Source organism: Coptis chinensis, chromosome 6, assembly GCF_015680905.1.
Source record: "Coptis chinensis isolate HL-2020 chromosome 6, ASM1568090v1, whole genome shotgun sequence".
NCBI lineage: Eukaryota > Viridiplantae > Streptophyta > Magnoliopsida > Ranunculales > Ranunculaceae > Coptis > Coptis chinensis.
In genome coordinates this window covers 28,195,479-28,213,693 of record NC_141461.1, presented here as the reverse complement: position 1 = coordinate 28,213,693, position 18,215 = coordinate 28,195,479, and the positions used below count along the sequence as shown (strand labels likewise).

The 18,215-nt window shown below is 35.2% G+C and overlaps 1 long non-coding RNA gene and 1 pseudogene across 4 annotated transcripts; one reads left to right on the top strand and one right to left on the bottom strand.

The window, feature by feature from the left end:
* Nucleotides 1-125: 125 nt before the first annotated feature.
* LOC147492428 (DNA-directed RNA polymerase II subunit RPB2-like) lies at nt 126-13,829 on the bottom strand (annotated as a pseudogene). Its single transcript, XR_015199248.1, has 12 exons — nt 13,702-13,829; nt 13,424-13,555; nt 12,399-13,107; nt 12,162-12,278; nt 3,155-3,325; nt 2,967-3,071; nt 2,617-2,742; nt 2,456-2,533; nt 2,260-2,355; nt 2,054-2,169; nt 1,894-1,963; nt 126-545 (listed from the first exon to the last, which is right to left on the bottom strand). The product of XR_015199248.1 is annotated as a DNA-directed RNA polymerase II subunit RPB2-like (transcript).
* On the top strand, nt 3,730-7,211 carry LOC147492429 (uncharacterized). 3 transcript variants are annotated; one of them, XR_015198527.1, is made up of 5 exons: nt 3,734-4,251; nt 4,388-4,494; nt 6,099-6,128; nt 6,521-6,868; nt 6,979-7,211. It is a non-coding gene; the product is annotated as an uncharacterized LOC147492429 (long non-coding RNA). The 3 variants fall into 3 exon arrangements; XR_015198528.1 differs by having other exon boundaries at nt 3,730-4,251; nt 6,099-6,400; nt 6,521-7,211; XR_015198526.1 differs by having other exon boundaries at nt 3,740-4,251; nt 6,521-7,211.
* Nucleotides 13,830-18,215: the final 4,386 nt, after the last annotated feature.

Sequence of the window (18,215 nt, the reverse complement as noted above, 5' to 3'; positions counted from 1 at the left end):
TTTTGCCTTCAAGGGACCAAAACTTAAAAGTAACTTATTACTAAACTAATCTAATAGATTAACTAGTTTAGATTGATTATCTAGATTAACTAAAGTTGAATGGACTTAGAGTGTTGATTACCAAGTTGATTCAAAATGTGCGAGCGATGATTCACGACTTGCCTCGCACACTTAAACTTCCCAAGGCAATGAAAACTCTAATCTCTTGGTAAATTTACAACTTAAACCAAGTTTCAACTCATGTTCATCCACAAAAATTAATCAAAAACCATTTTTCCTATTTTTTTTGTTTTTCTTTTTATCTATAACTATTACAAACAAATTCCACTAATTTATCCTATTTTATTACAAAATTCAGGCTCTAATCAACTCAACATGGAAAACATATGAAACTGGAAAAAACTAGACGCTGGTGTGCTGACGTGTACAGGTGGTCGCACACCATGGTGGGTGCAGACGCGCACGCGGTTGCCTGCTGGCTCTAACCTAGTTGCGTCGTCTTCCGTCGACAGGTTCAACTCCTCTCCATCTATTGATTGTTGAACCTGGTATTGCAAAAAAATAAGTCAGTGATGAAAAATAACGAAATAAATCAACAAAAATAAAAACAAGAAGTGAAAAGGATGAGAAGGATGTTTCTATTCTTAGATGCTCAACCACTCATCTTTGCTCCTTTAATCCATGACGACAGCGCCATTTGGTGTTTTAGTATAGTGGTAAATCTTCAAAAGATTAGAAGTGAGGTTCACCATAGATTGTTTGGAGTTAAATTATTAGGAGTTTTACACTACAAAAAGAACAACTTTACCCGACTAACTATGGCTATCGCGAAAGGTATTACCCGACAGGCCAAAACTGCCGCAAGACCGTCAGAAAATGCTCGGTCGGCATAGGCTTCCGATGGTTATTATTGGTCAAAACAGGCCGTCGGGGTTGATGATCTTTGCCGACGGACATTGTTGCTGTTAAAAACTATCGGATAGTTTTGCTGTTACGAACCGTCGGGTAGACCAGTTGTCAATAGCCGTCAGATATGCCAGCTACTACTAACAGTTGGATATTCCTGCTAGTAAAAACCGTCAGATGGTTCTGCTGTTATGAACCGTCGGTTAGACCAGCTGTCACTAGCTGTCGGATATGCCAGCTGCTACTGACCGTTGGGTATTTCGACAGTTGGCAAATGTTATTGGCTGTTGGGTAGTTTGCTACTAGACAATTTTTATTCGTCGGGTATTAGTTCTTTATTTAAAAAAATATATTTCTTATAATAATTGTTTCAGGTATCCCAACATTACATTCTTTCCTGCACCAATTTCATTCTTGCAAGTTCCCACTCAAATGCTACAAACGCCAATGTATTCATAAAGAAACAATATGTTCATAAAAAAAAAAAAACAGGAATAAGACATGTCGTTCACTAAGTATGCATATTACTTCCTTCAGAAACCAAAAATCAACACCACACCATCTGTCTAGCAACCAGTCCTAGTAATCTCTAGTACCCTAGCAATGATGAAGCACCAATTGTTTAGCAACCTGCTGAAATTCAAAATTAGGACTGGTCAGCTCTAAAGCACATAGTAACGCCACCATTGAATGTCTAACCAGCTTGCATCTCTGACATGGGCCATTAGATCACTTGACTATCACAAGATTACTAGTAACGTCTCCTAGGAGAGGTATTTGGTATGCCTCTAATAGAAATCTACCTACCGATCATGGAGGGAAACATAATTCTTATGAATGAAAGTAAATCCACTAGAATGCGCCTTTCCTGTTGAGCCTTGCTTAATATGGTTGTGTTAGTATAAAATAACAAAAACAAAAACAAAAAAAACAAACAAACAAAACGAAACAAACGAACAATTATTAAAATAATTTAACACCACTCACCATAGTATTTTCTCTATTCGGCCGACCAAAATCTTCTTTGACCAAAGTTCCCATCTTCTTCTCCTCGTCTCTATAGAGAGAAAAAAAAATTGATAATGAAGAATGAAGGATACTTATAAATTTCCAAACAAAACAAAGCGACTTGGGATAGCTTGATTACCTGTAGGAACGGAAAAATAATGAACGGGAGAATCCACGGTCAATCGAAGACTGATTCATATTATGACAGTCTTCTTGATTATATCCAGAATAGCAGGCAATAGCAACAATAGCATTCTATGACATGAAAATAATAAATAAATAAGAAGTCCTTAGAACGGAGGTCTTGCAAGAAATTAAAACAAAATAAATTAGTCAAATACTTACACTACCAGCAGGCAGCTGCCTGAAGTGCAAGTGCTCCATAGCACGAGTAGTAACAAGAGGCTTCTGCGGATAGTAGAGAACGTATGCCAGTGTATCCTGAACATGGAAAATAGTAGGTAGACCTTAACGAAAATGGTACAGGTAAGCAGTTTACAAAATGCTAATAAATACAAATATAAAAAACCCATGTGCTTACCATTCTAAGCTGATAATTGGTGACATAAATTCCCATTGCTTGCTTTCCCATAGCTGACTGGTACGTGTTACGTGGGGACTGTGTTGTACCAGGAGAAGGTATAAGATAGAGACAACAGGAAGTAGCAGTTGACCATGTTTTCACATAATAGAAGAACTAACCTGGTTATGGTCAGGAAAGGGGATGATGGAAGCACATACACCCAATATTAACGACGGATGGATTTCACAATGCGTGTAAGTTTCGGAATATGCTTCCTCTGGCTTTAGCCTAGCTTGTACGAGATCCTGAAAAACATACTTAATAATTAAGACTGCTCAAGTAGATCATGGTGACTTCATTTTCTTGGAAGCACAAGCAGATTAGAGACTCCTAGCATGCCAGGTCTTTTTCTTTTAAATAGGAACTTAAAGGAAAAAGAATTGGAAAAAAGAAAGTCACAAAAGACATCACAAAAATCGTTATCATCATAAAATAACAAAGGGAGATGCCTTGAAAATTCATTACTAACATTAATGGTCACGGAGATCATGGTTGTCTCCTCTTCTTCTGTATCTACATACTCAATGTATCCCTTTTCTACAAGCTCATGCCATCCACCCTCCTCAGCAGACTCCTAGAAAAAATGAAACATGGTTTAAATTGTGAAAGACGTATTTAATGATTGAAAACATCAAAGAACCTTTGAACAATACAGACCCGTTGCTGTAAGGCCATGATATCTTTTTTCTTTATCAGCACTCAGCAGTCTTTGTTTCTCCACAATAAATAATGGGCGACTGCAGCGAGCCAGCGACCATAATCCGTATACAGTCGCAATTCCTTTAAACGGATATCTCGGATGACTCCAACTTTTGTATTGACATCAACCTATAAATAAGAAGAAAAAAAATAGCCCAATATCCACGACTCACCCAACATCATGATGCAAAAGCTACAAATAAATTTGCAACTTATCATTTGACTGTGTTTTGCATCTTATCATGTATGCATACTCCTTTAATGCAGTGATAACTTCAAGTGAAGAAATGCAGTTTCTAGGTAACGTACAATTGCCATCTATTATAATAAAACAAAATGGATAGACAAAGAGTGGTTGGAATCGTATGGGGATCTGAGTTAGGTGTGTGTTGGGATCTGTGTGGATCTCTATGGAGCTTTAATTATTGATTTAATGCACATTTATGCCTATTCCATACTAAATATATCAAATTAATAAATAATAAAGCAATGGTATAACCCGTCAATATTCTAATTAAGGATTTAATGTTTATATCAATATTCATGCTATTACTTAATGGTATATTTATAGTATATTTTAATGTATTATTCAAATACGTTAGTCTAATTATTGTGTTACATTAATGTGAGTTTGACGTGGGCTTAGGGCCTGAACAGCTCAATCAATAACCCAGCTTATTGTGTGGGGCATAAGTTTTGCGGTTAAACTTTTCCTTTTTAATCGTCTATTTCCTAAATAACCCACGACTCATTGAATCCACCCACTACTACCTCGGCCAGTTTCATTTTCCTTCACCGAAAAATTAATCGGATTATTGAAGACACCATTAGTACAGCCGTTACTCCCTCCCCCATACTTATTAAAGATAGTTAGAGCACCAGTGACTGTTTCCTTCCGTTACTAATTAAGAGTTTAATACATTCAATTAAACCCCCAACTCTCCACGGGTAGAAATTGGCTCTCTCAACTCTAGCAGTATAAAACCCCGGCTCGGCAGTCTCGATCTCTCCCCAACACTTTGCACAAAGCTTCTTGCTGTAGCCATCCCCAGAAGGTACAACTTTTGAATTTGTTTTTTTAAAGCTGTTTCCGTCTTCATTTTGTTATTATTATTATTTTTTCCGGCGTACTCAATTTGTCATACCATTTTATTTCTAAAACCATCCTTAACTTTTGATGTATTTTTGTAGTGTCTATCTACAATGTTAGGATTGACTGAAATGGGAAGCAGTTGAATTGGTTGATTGTCAAGTACAAGTTGGACGGGAACTTCGCACAAGACTTCCTTCTAAACCAGGTTAGATTCTTTTCTATCCCTTAATAGATTGGTGTCTAGGCCACTTTAGTTTTCATGTCCTAATATGCATTTATATTTTAGGTTGCTTTGTCACTTGAGTTGAAATTTTAGTTTTGTCCTTTTTATTATTATTATTTATTTATTATTTTCCTTTTCCTTTTCCCTTTTAACAAGCATTTGCACAATCAAAATACCAATCGTAATTTGCACAATTGTAATTACAGAAGCATCATGAACTGTGAAGCACACACACTGACACACCATATAGGAACACCATATCTAGACTACAAGCTTATCTACTTTAGCTCCCAAATTAGGCTACACATGCCCTACAAGCTTATCTACTATAGCTCCCAAAAGTACTATGGTTCACTGTTGCACTATTAGGTTCAATTTAGACAATATGATAGTGAGAACCTGAATGAGAGAACAACAAGACGTTGGGCATAAAAGAAACTTGGTCAATATGCTAACACGACGTCGGTGTTCTTTTCGATTTGTTTAGTTTCCTTTTTTGACATCTAATGTTGAGATTTGGTTAATTGTTATGTTGTTATGGTAAGAGTGAATGATCCTTGACGCCACATAATAATTGTTCTCATGGTGGGTTCAGTTGACGCTAGCTTTAGCCCTTGCTGTAGAGGCTACAGATTCCATAACAATCAATTTTATCAATCATATGGTCGGTCTTCTCAAACTTAATTATATATCAAATCATGTTTGGTATCTTTCAAAGGCCATATAGACAACATAAGCGCTGTCAGAAATTCTGATATGTTCTTAGTCATGTATAATAATTCATTAGCTTCCACGTGTCAAGAACCTTTTAAAATTGTGAGCTTATGAAATTGTTTTGAACCCTCTGAACAATCGTTGTATGGATCATCACGTGGCATACCCTTGGACCAAGATTTATTTGATAGGGACTTTTTCTTCCTCATGCATTGTGGGTTTGTCAATATGCCTTGAAGCTAGATTTTGCTATCACAATATTTTGTTGATGTGGAGCATGGCAGGGTTATGATAGTGGAATAATAAATTCAAGAAGAGATTTGATTGGATTCCCAGAGCTGATTTGCATTTCCAAAAAATGTGGAGGGAGCAAGTTCAACTGCTATTATAGATATGATGTAGAGAAATAGAACTTGTAAGACGGAACACGAAACCGCGCTTATGACTTTTGCAAAAGCTTTATGTGAAGATTGTGTGTGTGTGTTTTAATTTTGTTTATGGTTAAAGTGGAAATACAAGTATATATGTTGTTTAGGTCAATAGTGGAAGCTTTTGTCTTGCATTTGTCATGAATTTACTAAGACGAAATTGGGGATATATAGCATAGTCACTATATTGCATGGTCGTATTTATAAGAAGTTTATGGCCTGGGTATATGAATATGATTCCTTGGTACGTGTACTTGCGTCTTTGTTTCATCTCCTCTGGTGGTTTAGGGAGACTTAGTTCCAAAAATATTTATCTTTGGAAACTACTTGGTTGATTCAGGAAACCATAATAAACTCAACACATTACTGACGATTCATTATCATATTGAACTTATAATAAAACTTAACATATTGATTATGTCGTGGTTGGTGTTTGAGTTGCAGGTGTGCTGCCTTCCCGCTGGTGAAGAAAAGGTGAGTGAGACATTGCGCGACAACTGTAGCATGTTACATGGTTATATGAGCCTTAGGATGAATGTTTTCTAGAGAAATACTACTCATTATTGAGCACTAGGCGGTGTCTCAGTGTTGTCTATAGTACAAAAAATATTGTCAAGGAGTTATAAATCGTGAATGAGACTTTGCTATGGGGTGCTTTCCATAGAGAATGAACGTTCACTTTGTGGAAGTTGTTGTAACGAGGAGTCCAAGTTACATAAACGAAGATCATCCTTGGATGCTTGAATGTATGAATGTCTTACGTCTTTGTTTGCTTTTGAAAAAATCTTTATGTAAATTACTAGGTGTTGAAGTTGGTTTTAAAGAAAATGTGCATTGACTTCCTTAGTTGATTTCCTCTTTTTCAGACATTTCTTTCTTGGATGTTTAAGAAACAAGAAGATGACCATGGCCTGGTAGTTGAATACATAAAATATAGCACATTCCATTTGCAGATGAGAACGAGTGGTAGCTGAGGTGATGCTAACTAATTCTAGCACAGAAGCATCATCCAAGTATATTTGTTTTCGGCGGGAGATGGTAAATTGGCTACTAACGCAGTCAAAAAATTCAAGGACCGTTGGATTACAAGAGCTTTGTTCTATTGGCTACTAACGCAGTCAAAAGTTTTAAGGACCATTGGAATGCAAGAGCTTTCTTCTACTTGCAGTTGATGCTCGCATGCTGCGCTTCTTATCTCAAATTTAAAGGTGAAGGTGGGGGTTTCATACATGCTTTCATGCACCCATGTTTGGTTCTTCGAATAGTGTTAGTGCTCTACTCAATATGTATTTTCGTAAGTTCGGTTCTTTGTATTCTTTTGCAGCCCGTTGTAATGGTAAGCAGTACCTTGAAAAAGATGTTTGGTCAGAAAGTGGTGCTTGCTCAAGTTTTCATTAGGTGGTATGCAAATGCCAGATTTGCTTTGTAATATAGCATGGCTCTGTAAATGGGGAGAATCGATGACACAAATAGGCATTTGGTAAACCCATATTTCTATGAAGTTATTGTTGTTTGCCTGCTATTTTAATGAAAAGTATCGTCTGTTTGAATAACCAATATATTTTTGTTATTTTCTATTATGCAACGAAATCATTTTGTTCACATAAGGTATTCCTTTTTCCTTTTAAGAAAAATATTACAAATTGATGAACCACTTGCAAAAACTAGATTGGATGAGTGGATTGACAAAGGGGTGGGTTAAGCTACTGTTTGAGAAGATACAATGAATGCAATGACACGTGGCTCGAGAATTAATTTAGAGTGGCTATTAATTTTGGGTTAAGGAAGTAAGGTAATGTGGCATAAGTAGTTAATGTGCAAACAAGGAATGCCTAAATAATCCCGAGGCGAATCAGGCACTGCAGCGGTCTCAAGGCTTCTATGCCACCGTTCAGCCCTCATTAGAACTTGGTCATTATCTCGAGGTTGTGGAATTTTATTCTATGTGTGTAGTAGGATATGGATTTCTAATTTTACTCCAACATTTAGAGTTTTTGGGGGTAGTTAATGCAAACATATGAAAATTTACAAGCTCTTGATACTTTGGGCGGATGTGGGGCATGTCAGTTGTCAAATTGAGGAATAGCACTTATCCCATGGTGCATACATAAATATGTCTTTTTAGTGTACGTGTTTGTTGTGTGTCATTTGGATTGAGTACCATACCTACGTAACCCTTTTGTGGTTTACATGTTTCAGCTAAGTTTATAAAGGGCCTTCAATTTATGAAAGTCACCAACTGTTTAGTGGTGGTTGTGAATCAACTGTTATGATGATGTTAGTCATCTAAAGCGAAGGACTGGCCAGAGAGAGCACCAAAGCAATGGGCAAATTCGAATGAAGAGGCAACCAAGTAAGTGTAGGGCAAAGTTAAAAAGAAAGAATGTTCCTTGGGTTGTACAAATGGAGCGCTCACCTTCTCATGTAGGTTATGTTGTTCAAGGATACCAATAAATCCATTAAAGAATCAAGCTTGATCGGTTAGTGGTGTCTCTCAATGACAGGGAGTGCGGTTCAACCAGTACTCACAAGTACCACCTACTACAGATATCTGGCAAGAAGCGAGTACTCAAACAATATGAACAAGAACCAAGTTAAACTTGCAATTTGTTTTTGGAAATCAAGATCTCAACAAAAAAAAAAAAAAAAAAAAATAGCCCGTGTGAAAATTTTCAGCTTATAAAAATACCTACAATTATCTATGGACTTGCATTTTACATATTTAATGTTGTGTTTTGCTTTTTGTGACAACAACCCTTTGCAATCGATGAAGTATTTTCATATTTTATTATCACAATTATTTGTTTCTAGGTCTTGATGGATTAAATTAAAGTCTCGGGGAGTGAAAATAGTGAGGAATTGCAATGGGCAGGTGATAAGGTGTTCTATAAAAAAAAACTTTCTTTGGGTATTGCTTATGAAGGGATCAAAACTTTGCTTTGGACCATTTTGAAGAGTAGACTCATATTGGGTGTTAGTGGTTGCTAAATGTAAGAAACATGCAGTTCAGAATGGGTGATAGAGAGAGGGTTATTGTACTTATAATAGGGAGAGTTGCTGAAAAATTTATGCATAAGAAGTGGTTGTTCATCTTTTGCACCTTAATTGCAGATATTTGTATAAATGCTCTAATTTTCCATCACATGCCATGAATTCTATTATTATTTATTTATTTATTTATTATTATTATTATTATTATTATTATTATTATTATTATTATTATTATATAGCTATAATAGTTAAAGTTTTCAAGTGCTTTAATTTCGTTGGATTCTATATCCATAGGTGCATTTGTATTGCCTCGAATTTGAGATATAAGTTTGGGAGTGTCTACTTTCTAGAGAGCCATTCTGACTCACCAATCTGTCTCTCTCTCATATGTGCAACAACTAGGTGACAGAGCAAATATTCTTGAATTAGGTAACCTTAATTGAATGGTTAGTAATAGATGAATTTTATGATGATCTTATTTAATGTTAAATTTGAGAACCTTTCATGAATGCAATTTCATTTTAATTGAGTGTGCAATCCTAAACTTTTCGCAGGGTTCCCTCAATTCTTGAGAAAGACATCTCTCACCCTCTATATTTTCTTCTAAGTTTCTCCCATGTATCATCTCTTCAAATACTATGTTATCCTTTCCATAACACTTTTTTTCCCGCACATTACATTGTTGCGTTTTTCGTTGATCATCAAGGATTTTCTTCAATTTCACACTCTAAAGCATGGACGCACCTACCAATGGGTTGTGTCCGCGTCAGATGCGGACGTGGCATGGATGCACGTCGGAAGCGGTCAGCACGGTTAACTAAACCGGACGTGGGTCAAGACACAGTCAGGACGCGGTCAAGATGCGGATTTCGACCCAAAAAAATAAATAAAAAATCAAAATAATATTAAAAAAAACTCAATTTTTTCATTTTTGGTTTTGTTAAGACTTATAACATGTTTTTAAAGTTTGATTAGGAAATATTAAACTTAATTTTATGGCTATTTATCTTTAATAGTTTTGAATTTATGAATGTTGATACATTTAATTTAATTTTTAATGTTCAATTTATATAAAATAAAATTATAAATATTAATTAAGTTCAGTGTCCTTTGCCACGTCCATGTCCTACCTTTTAAAGATATAACTGAGTCATCGCGTCTGTGTCCGCGTCCGTGCAAGATGGATTTAACATGTAGACTGTTTTTTCCTATCCTCCGTGTTACTTGGTATTCAGTGATATTCATGTATTAAATTCAACTGACACTCTACCAGTCCTATTTTAGTTGGTAGGGTGGTTTTGTGAGTTCAGAGAAAATTGTGGTAAAACCAATATTCAATCTTTGATGTTGTTATTCCAAGTAATTGTAGGACAACTATCTCAGAAAATGCTTGATTGAGTTGGTTGCTTGGAATCATGCTTTTTGTGTGGTTTTCTTGAGTAGTGTTGTGTTAATGAGGCATATAAAAAGGATTAGTTCTATAGTTAGCAAGGGTTAAACAAAATTTTATTATTGAACATAGGTAAGTAGAGTAGAATTTTATTATTGAACATAGGTAAGTAGAGTAGAAAGTAGATCAAACAAATGGCGTTTTAATAGCTCAGGTAAATAAGTAGATTACTTTAAGTGTTTAGTAGATGGAGAAGTCCAAATTTTTTGTTCTTAATGAATTGTTTCCAAAACTAATCTCAGCATATAGTTCAGTTGTTGTTGAGCAGATCATCACACACATGTTGCCCGCTTAGAATCTTTTGCATTTCGTCTAACCTGCCACGGTTCAAAGGTCAAAGCCCTTGACCAGCTAATTTATTTCGTTGCTGCACTTCAGTGCATTTCTTTTATTTCTCTGCTTACATTGTTGTAATGGCTTCGATATTTTCCCCTAAACTTTCCATGATTATTTTACTACTTCTTTGCTTACATTGTTGTGTCAAATAGGAATTTAGGCCACTCTTTGTTACATAAAAGTTTTACAAAAAAAAATTTCTCGAGAAACCTTTTGGCAAATGGATACACAATAAAATAGTTGTGCAACCAAAGAGATAACATTGTAAGGCAACAATTGAAAGCTATGATGGCATTGGTATTTGTTTGAAGTAAGTGATTGGTTTTACTGCTTAAATTCATTCTAAGCTTGGAAGACTAATATTGTCTAAACTCTAAATCTCTTACTTTTATTTTTTTTCTGCATGAATACCAAGTTGTATGTAGGCTATCATTTATGCATATTTCGTTATCGTTATAAAATGTTTTTGTTTTGAATATTAGGCTATTAATTATGCTTACATGTCTATTGTTTAAAATTCTATTCTTTCAAATTATAGTCACCATGGACCAACAGAGAACTGTAAAAATGCATCGACCAAGGTGTGCAGGAATAATTGTGCACGAATGGTTGACGTATCTTAGGTATGTTGATTCTTTGACGTCATTTTGTTTCCTACTATAAACAACCACTTCAAAATAAAATGACTAGAAATTCCCACATAAGTCACACATTTGAAAATACTTGGGTATGTATACCAAGATGAATGCCACAAACAGCCACAAACAACCACAAACAACATAATAAGCACCTCATAGCAAAACGTGCCGTAGGCACGGGTGATACCTAGTAACAACAATAAGGTATGGTTAAGAGAATGAAACAGAAAAAATCAGTAGCTGTAAGATAACAAAAATTCACCAAAGGACCTCATTATGATCAAGTTAACAAGATCCTATGGATACTAGTTAGGCGCTGGAAGAGGTGGAAATGGATCAGGTCTGGTTCAGATCTATACATATCCATGTGAACAATATATCTTCAATCTGATCTGGATCCACGTCAGATCTTACCATCACTGACCCATTCGGATGCGGGTCCTGGTGAAACTGGTTGGATCTGGTCCATTTTAAACATCGGTACCGGCAACTCGATATTTTGATTGGTATCCATTGAAAAAGGGAGAAAATTTTGATTTCAGAAGCCTTTAATTAAATATAAATATGATGAAGAAAAATATACTAAATGAATGTCTTACAATAACATTTTAATAAGGCTAAATCTACCCTGCGCAGGTCGTATGGTGTGCTGGCAAATCTGGGCCACTCATACCACGGGGTGCGTGTGTATTGGACGGCAGAAGTACTGATCCAAAGGTCTATATCCTCTGCGCACCATACATCTCGCGCACTGAAGAAGTGCTCTTTTAATAAAGGTCATACGTTAAAATATAGCCACAACCTCTGGAAATGAAATATATAGTTTGTTTGGATATTGCCAGTACAGGGTCGATTCAAATCTGACCAGAACCCGATTCGGGTTTCTAAACCCATGTCCGTTCCATTTTCCATTAGGAAATACTTCTATGGTCTGTATATCGAAAAATGAATCGGGTCAGTTTAGCTGGGGATGAGCATACTTCGTTTTTTACTGCAAAAGAGAGAACGAATAAAAACGACCCTAGACTGATGAAAGTTACATGTGTTCCTTCATGCTAACAAAACAGAAACAAATATATTAGGCATACAAACCTGTCTCCTCAGCTGTCTCAGGGTCTTGACCAAAAACTCAGGATTACGATGAATGCCAACCCAGCAACCATTGACAAAAATTTTGGTAGCTTGAGGAATAACTGCAGGAGAAATTTCCTACAAAAAGAGAAAAAATTGAAATACATACATTAAGAAATATAGATGCTCCTTACATCCAGTCGAAAGTGAATATGAATTGAGAAATTAATTCAGCACTCGAAGAATTTTAGGAATTACCTCAAAATTTTCAGTACTCCACTCTTCTAAAAATTCCAAAATTGGATTTGCTGCTGATCCTACTGTTATGTAAACCATCAAGGCAAGATTTTTCACCAGACCACATGCTTGGAGTACCATACAGAAAATACCCACGAGCATTAACAGTTTGCAATCTCCATTGCAAACAATCAAAACAAACACATATATAGAAGAGTTACATGTCCCTCAGGTGTCTCTGCAGGACACATCATTCCCCAATGTGAATTATGCAACTGCCGGGGCTTTGCCAATTTCCCTGGCAACAAGAGTAACCAAGAAAAAAAAATCAAGGAAGTTCTACCTTTTTTCAGATTGAAGGAGAGAAAGGGAGGTCACGGAAATTTAGCTCATATACATTTAGTCAATAAGTTCAACATGAAAGGAATTTTTCAAAAGAAGGAAAAGAGAATCATAAAACTGAATCCAACACAACATGCAAGGTCTCCTTCCTATTTACAACATCATGAAACACTGTGCACATTAGTTAGATTAAGCGATTCAACACCTGTCAGATAAGAAACATGTTAAGTACAACTTCAAATGTGATAAACTCAAGAGTATAAATCAACAAAACAACACAAAACCGCCTTTCCTGTTGAGCCTTGCCTAATATGCCATTTCTAGCCTCCGGATCCACTTTTCCCTGTGCGGCCTTGCAAGAACTAGCATCCTTCCAGCTTATCACTTTCTTCACTAGCAGAAGAAAGTTGTAATCAATAAGTAAAAACCATTAAACAATAAAAGGAGCGAACATAACTAAAATAAGAAAATTACCTATTATATCAAGAGGGAGTAATATATATGTTAGGGTGTCGTGCTAATAACCCATAAAAAGGTAAATTTGTTAGGCAGAGTCTTCAGGCAGCACTGGGCCATTTTAACTTTGCATTGATGTCATTATATAAACTCTTAGACAATCAGAATTTTTTTCTTGCAAAAACTTGGGATGTTCAGTGAATAGTTTTAACAAGCAAAATTAGGAGTCTTTGGCTACAGATGCATACCAATAAAAAGAAGTATGTAACGTCATGTACTTTTACACATAACAATAAGCTACTTTCTCCATCTACATGGATACTTCCACCCTCAAGAATGAGAGACTGTGGAAATCTAGGAAGCTTCTCGATATCCAGAATCTAACATGAAAAAAAAAATCAAGGTTTCAAATCTTCAATGGAGTGCTGGAAAAAAATATTACAACTTGGCAAGGGAGAATAAACTAATACTACCAGGAGTACCAGCTACCAATATGAAATCAACACACATAAATTTTATTGCCAACCTTCCTTGCGACAAGAAGATCAAGACTCCAGTCTCCGTAACAGCCATCGTCACCACCTACGCCACACAGAGAAACATTTGATTTGGCTACGAATAGATAATATCTTCAAAACCAGCTTCTCGCTTTACTACACACACAAAAGAGGTAAAATCTAAGTATATTCGATGCAACACTCATATTGTAGTGAATACATTCAACACACTTTAACCAATTTTTCATAAAATGAAAATCCTAATATATCAAAATTGTGAAACTATCAATGAAATTTGGTATCTAACATTTTGCCATCTTGTTCTCTTTTTTTAGTAGATCTTGTGTTTGCTTGCACATTATCGTTTGAATCTTTTCTTTTTTCTTCATTAGGGTTCTTCATTTCGAAATTTGGGTTTAATTTGAGGAAACTAGGGTTTAATTTGGGGAACTTGGGTTTCAAAATTTGGGTTTAATTTGAAGAAGTAGGATTTGGGTTTCAAAATTTAGGTTTAATTTGGGGAATTAGGGTTTTGAAATTTGCATATGTTGTTGACTACAACATGAATGTTGCATATTTGTCTAGTTTGATTTCTGTTTAAGGGACAATTGTGTAATATTGCCAACAAATGGACCGGATGGGCTTCTGATATAATTAGAAAAAACTGTGTCTTTTTTCCGTAATTAAATTGAAACACTGGGCTTCAAGCCCATTCTCTGGCAACTAATACCTTTTGAAAATCATCTGAGTTTGCAACACACTCAACCAGTTTTTTGTTACTCGTGGCCCAAACGTTGATTTCTACCATATTTCCATGTTTACCCATATGAAATAGTTGGAGGGGTTTGGATAACCCCAAACTTAAGGATTGAATTTGAGTTTACTAAATTTAACAAAAGAGAATAAATAAATACTAAATTTGTATAACCCCATATTTTGGTCTTTATTATATTAGCATAAGCTTTGTTGATAGATTTTCTATTTTTGTTTGTCGCTTCAATTTTTATGGTTGTTTTGCTCCATGTTCTCCTAAACTTCTTCGACCATTTTCTCATCAATGATGCCCGAAAAAACATAGTCTAATGAAACCTCAATATAGGTACTTTTCTATGAATTCTTTATCTTTCTTCTTCATCCTTCGTATTCATCATTTTTGTTAAGACTGAAATAAATTTGGCAACCTCAAATTCAAATGCTTAATTTTGGGAGGTTTATACAAAGAGAAATGCTAACGCCATTATACCTCTCTAAAAGCCATAAAAGAATAACCCACAATCAGTTACTTAACACAAGGGTGAAATTGGAAAATGGACAAAAAAAAAAAAAATATAGTTTTCTTCCTCCTTAATTTGTGTGGAACACCTCACCATCATTTTCGTTCCCCTTAATTTCCATTGTTCCTTTTTATGTATTCTATACTCCTTATCCAAGATGAGTATCAAGCATAGTTCAAGATTTCGGAATCTCCGGAATTCCGACAAATCCAAAAACAGAAATTCCAGCTCTTGTTCCGTTATATTCCAAGTACATTTCGAAATTCAGGTTTTTTCGACTCTTGATCTGGAATTCTGAATTTCTCAAAAACTGAAATATTCGACGGAATTTCAAAAATTCCGTTGAAATCACGAACTATGGTACCAAGACAATAACGTTGCAAAATAAACCTTCTATAACTCCAATTAAAATGGACTTTTTCTTCCAATTGCATGAGTTTTTTCTCCTTAATCAGATAAAAATAAGTGGGTTTCTTCTAAAAGGGTTTGAAATTTCAAATCTCTAATGGAAATTACCTTTAAATGCAGTCCTTTGGAGACTTGTTTAAAATTTATTCGTTTTATCTTCAATTACTGTCTATTATTAATTACATTTGTGTTAGTGTTGCTTATCTTTATTTGCTAATGGACCAGTTTGCACTTTGATTTAAGTACAAGTAATGAAAACTTCATCCTTGAACTTGAAGTTGGGTAGTATTTTTTAGTTTGTGTGAAAAGGATAAGATCAATAAAAGAGAAAATATGGAGAAGAAGAGGATAACTTTGTTTTGTTTTTTGGTTAAGGAATCTTATGTTTCTATGTTGAGGGAAAAGAGAAACGAAAGAAAAAAAAAGGTTTTCAAGTCAAATATTATGTCTTTTACCAAAGTATCATGGAACTACCCCCTATAGCTCACTAGCATTTCTCTTATACAAATCCCAACAACCATTTCATAACAACAATGTTAGAATCATGCGAAATACCAATAGAAAATTGAAATAATGGGTGGCAAAGTCAAATGATTTTCAAAATCGGGATTAACTCAAAAACGACACTTGGGTAATTGGCTTGACACAAATACCAGAGGTATGAGGCTCGAACTCTGCCAGCATCAAAGAGTTACAGAGTTACTGATCTCATTTAAAACAGGCTTGCCAATAAAACAAAAATTCAAAACTATTTTTCAAATCTTCTTGGGCTAGACTGATGGAGTCCATATATTTGAAGCATTTGGTTTAGTTACACCTTGGGCTATCTAGGCTGGGTAGTCCATTCCTAGCGCCACAAACGTTTCTTTTCCACGAAATATACATGATGCTTGTGTAGTCGACTCTCGAAGGATAGTTCAGTAATTTTGAGTGAAATAAAACTGTTTTTTTTTTCGCTACAAAACACACACACACACATATATACTAGCAAACGGGCATGTGTGATGCACGTGATAGGCAAAACCTTTTTATCAAGGTTGGAATGCATAAATATGAATTTTGTTTTTGGTTTTTACCCTTTGATAAAAAATGAATTGTACTATTAATTTCCTAAAAGATCCCACTATTCGTTTTCAACTTTGTTCTTAGTTATTCTACACTTTTACTTGCAAAAATATTCACGGTACAAAGCTTTGCTATATGCTAAATATGGTAAAGAACTTCCTAAGAACACCATCAAGTAAGATGTTTGGAAAAGAAGGAAAAAAATTAAGATAATTAAAAAAAAAATTATGATACACGGCAAGTACAACAAATTATAGATAAATAATTTTCAATTTTGATGTCTTGCCAAGCGTTTTCTCTATCATGAGCAACCGCGAGCAGGTAACACGATTTTACTGTGAACTCTAAAACAAAGGTAAAGTCCAAAACTACTATGCTAGTTTCATGAGAATGTATGTCCCACCAAATGGCTTGACTCCTCTAAGAAGCATTTCCCTCAATAGCTCTGTAGCAATAGGTTTGGCCTTGATAGGAGCTCTATCAAGGTCTTACATACATATCTGGCATACCCTCGCTTGCTACAACTCATAAACATTTTCTTCATAGCCTCTACATCACTCCTAAGTTGCAAACAATTAAGCTACTATGGATATGAGCGACGATTATTGTTGTGTAGATCTGTTAACATGTTAACAAAGGCTGTAATTTTCTGATCCATCCCCACCTCCCATGTCATCAAGGCTTCATCCATTCAGCTAGCTTTCTTGAATAACTTAGAGGATATATATCCATTAGTCCATGCTTGCAAAACACATAAGCAATTGCAACTGAGATGCTATGCCTAATTTAACTGTTTTGTCGACTTCATTTCCACCAAAAGCTCTTCAGCTCAATATAATCCTCCTAGGCACAAAGATGTAGTGCCTGACATGTAGGAGCTTTTATACTACAAACATATCAGAGATGCCAAAATAATTCACTTGTTATAGAAAATTTGCCAAAATGCTAATTGATTACCCATAACACCAAAAAAACAATCAAAATTCAACGTACGGTGATTCCTACGATGAGTGCTCCATTGATTTATTAATGAGGCATCATCCACTTCAGAGATCTTGGACTTAGGGAGCTACTAAAATGCTCTAGCAGAGACATCCTACTCTACTTGGGAGTATAGTGCACGAAAACAATACAATCGAAAAGACCATGTGAACTTTTGTGGAATCTTGATAAGGAAAAGGAAAATGTGTGATACTGCTGAAGTACTAATCAAAATCTAATTCATACCACCTACCAAGTACCACTTAAGGAAAATGTGTTTCCTGTAGACTCATCGACGCAAACACTTAACACCATAATGTGATAAGAATATGGTTAAAACATGCATGCATTTTCTTACGTAAGCCTTTAACATGGCAGAGCACATGAGCAATACCCATATCTAATTTATTATTTTTATTATTTTTTTTCCGGTCCTCCTAAAGATATAATGAATGAAGGACAGCCTAGATAAATCTATCTCTAAACCAATTCTCTTAGCCTATACATAATTCAAAGAACTATGGACATAAGTAAATAATAATACAAAGGAAAACAATTATAAAAAAAATCTCATTAAGATGTTTTCTAAATCTTTTTGTATTGGTGCATTAAAATTAACATAACCTAAGACTAGCGTGATAGTATGCAGCCTAATTCCCTATGAAGAAAGAGTTTGTATACACTTCTGTTTTGACCAAATATGATCAAAACATCAAGTGTTGATAAAAGAGATGAAGAACGTAGAAAAGTAATTTAGAAAAATGATGGTGATCGGGGGAATTATGAGACTGTACATTGCGGTTGCCTACGCATCT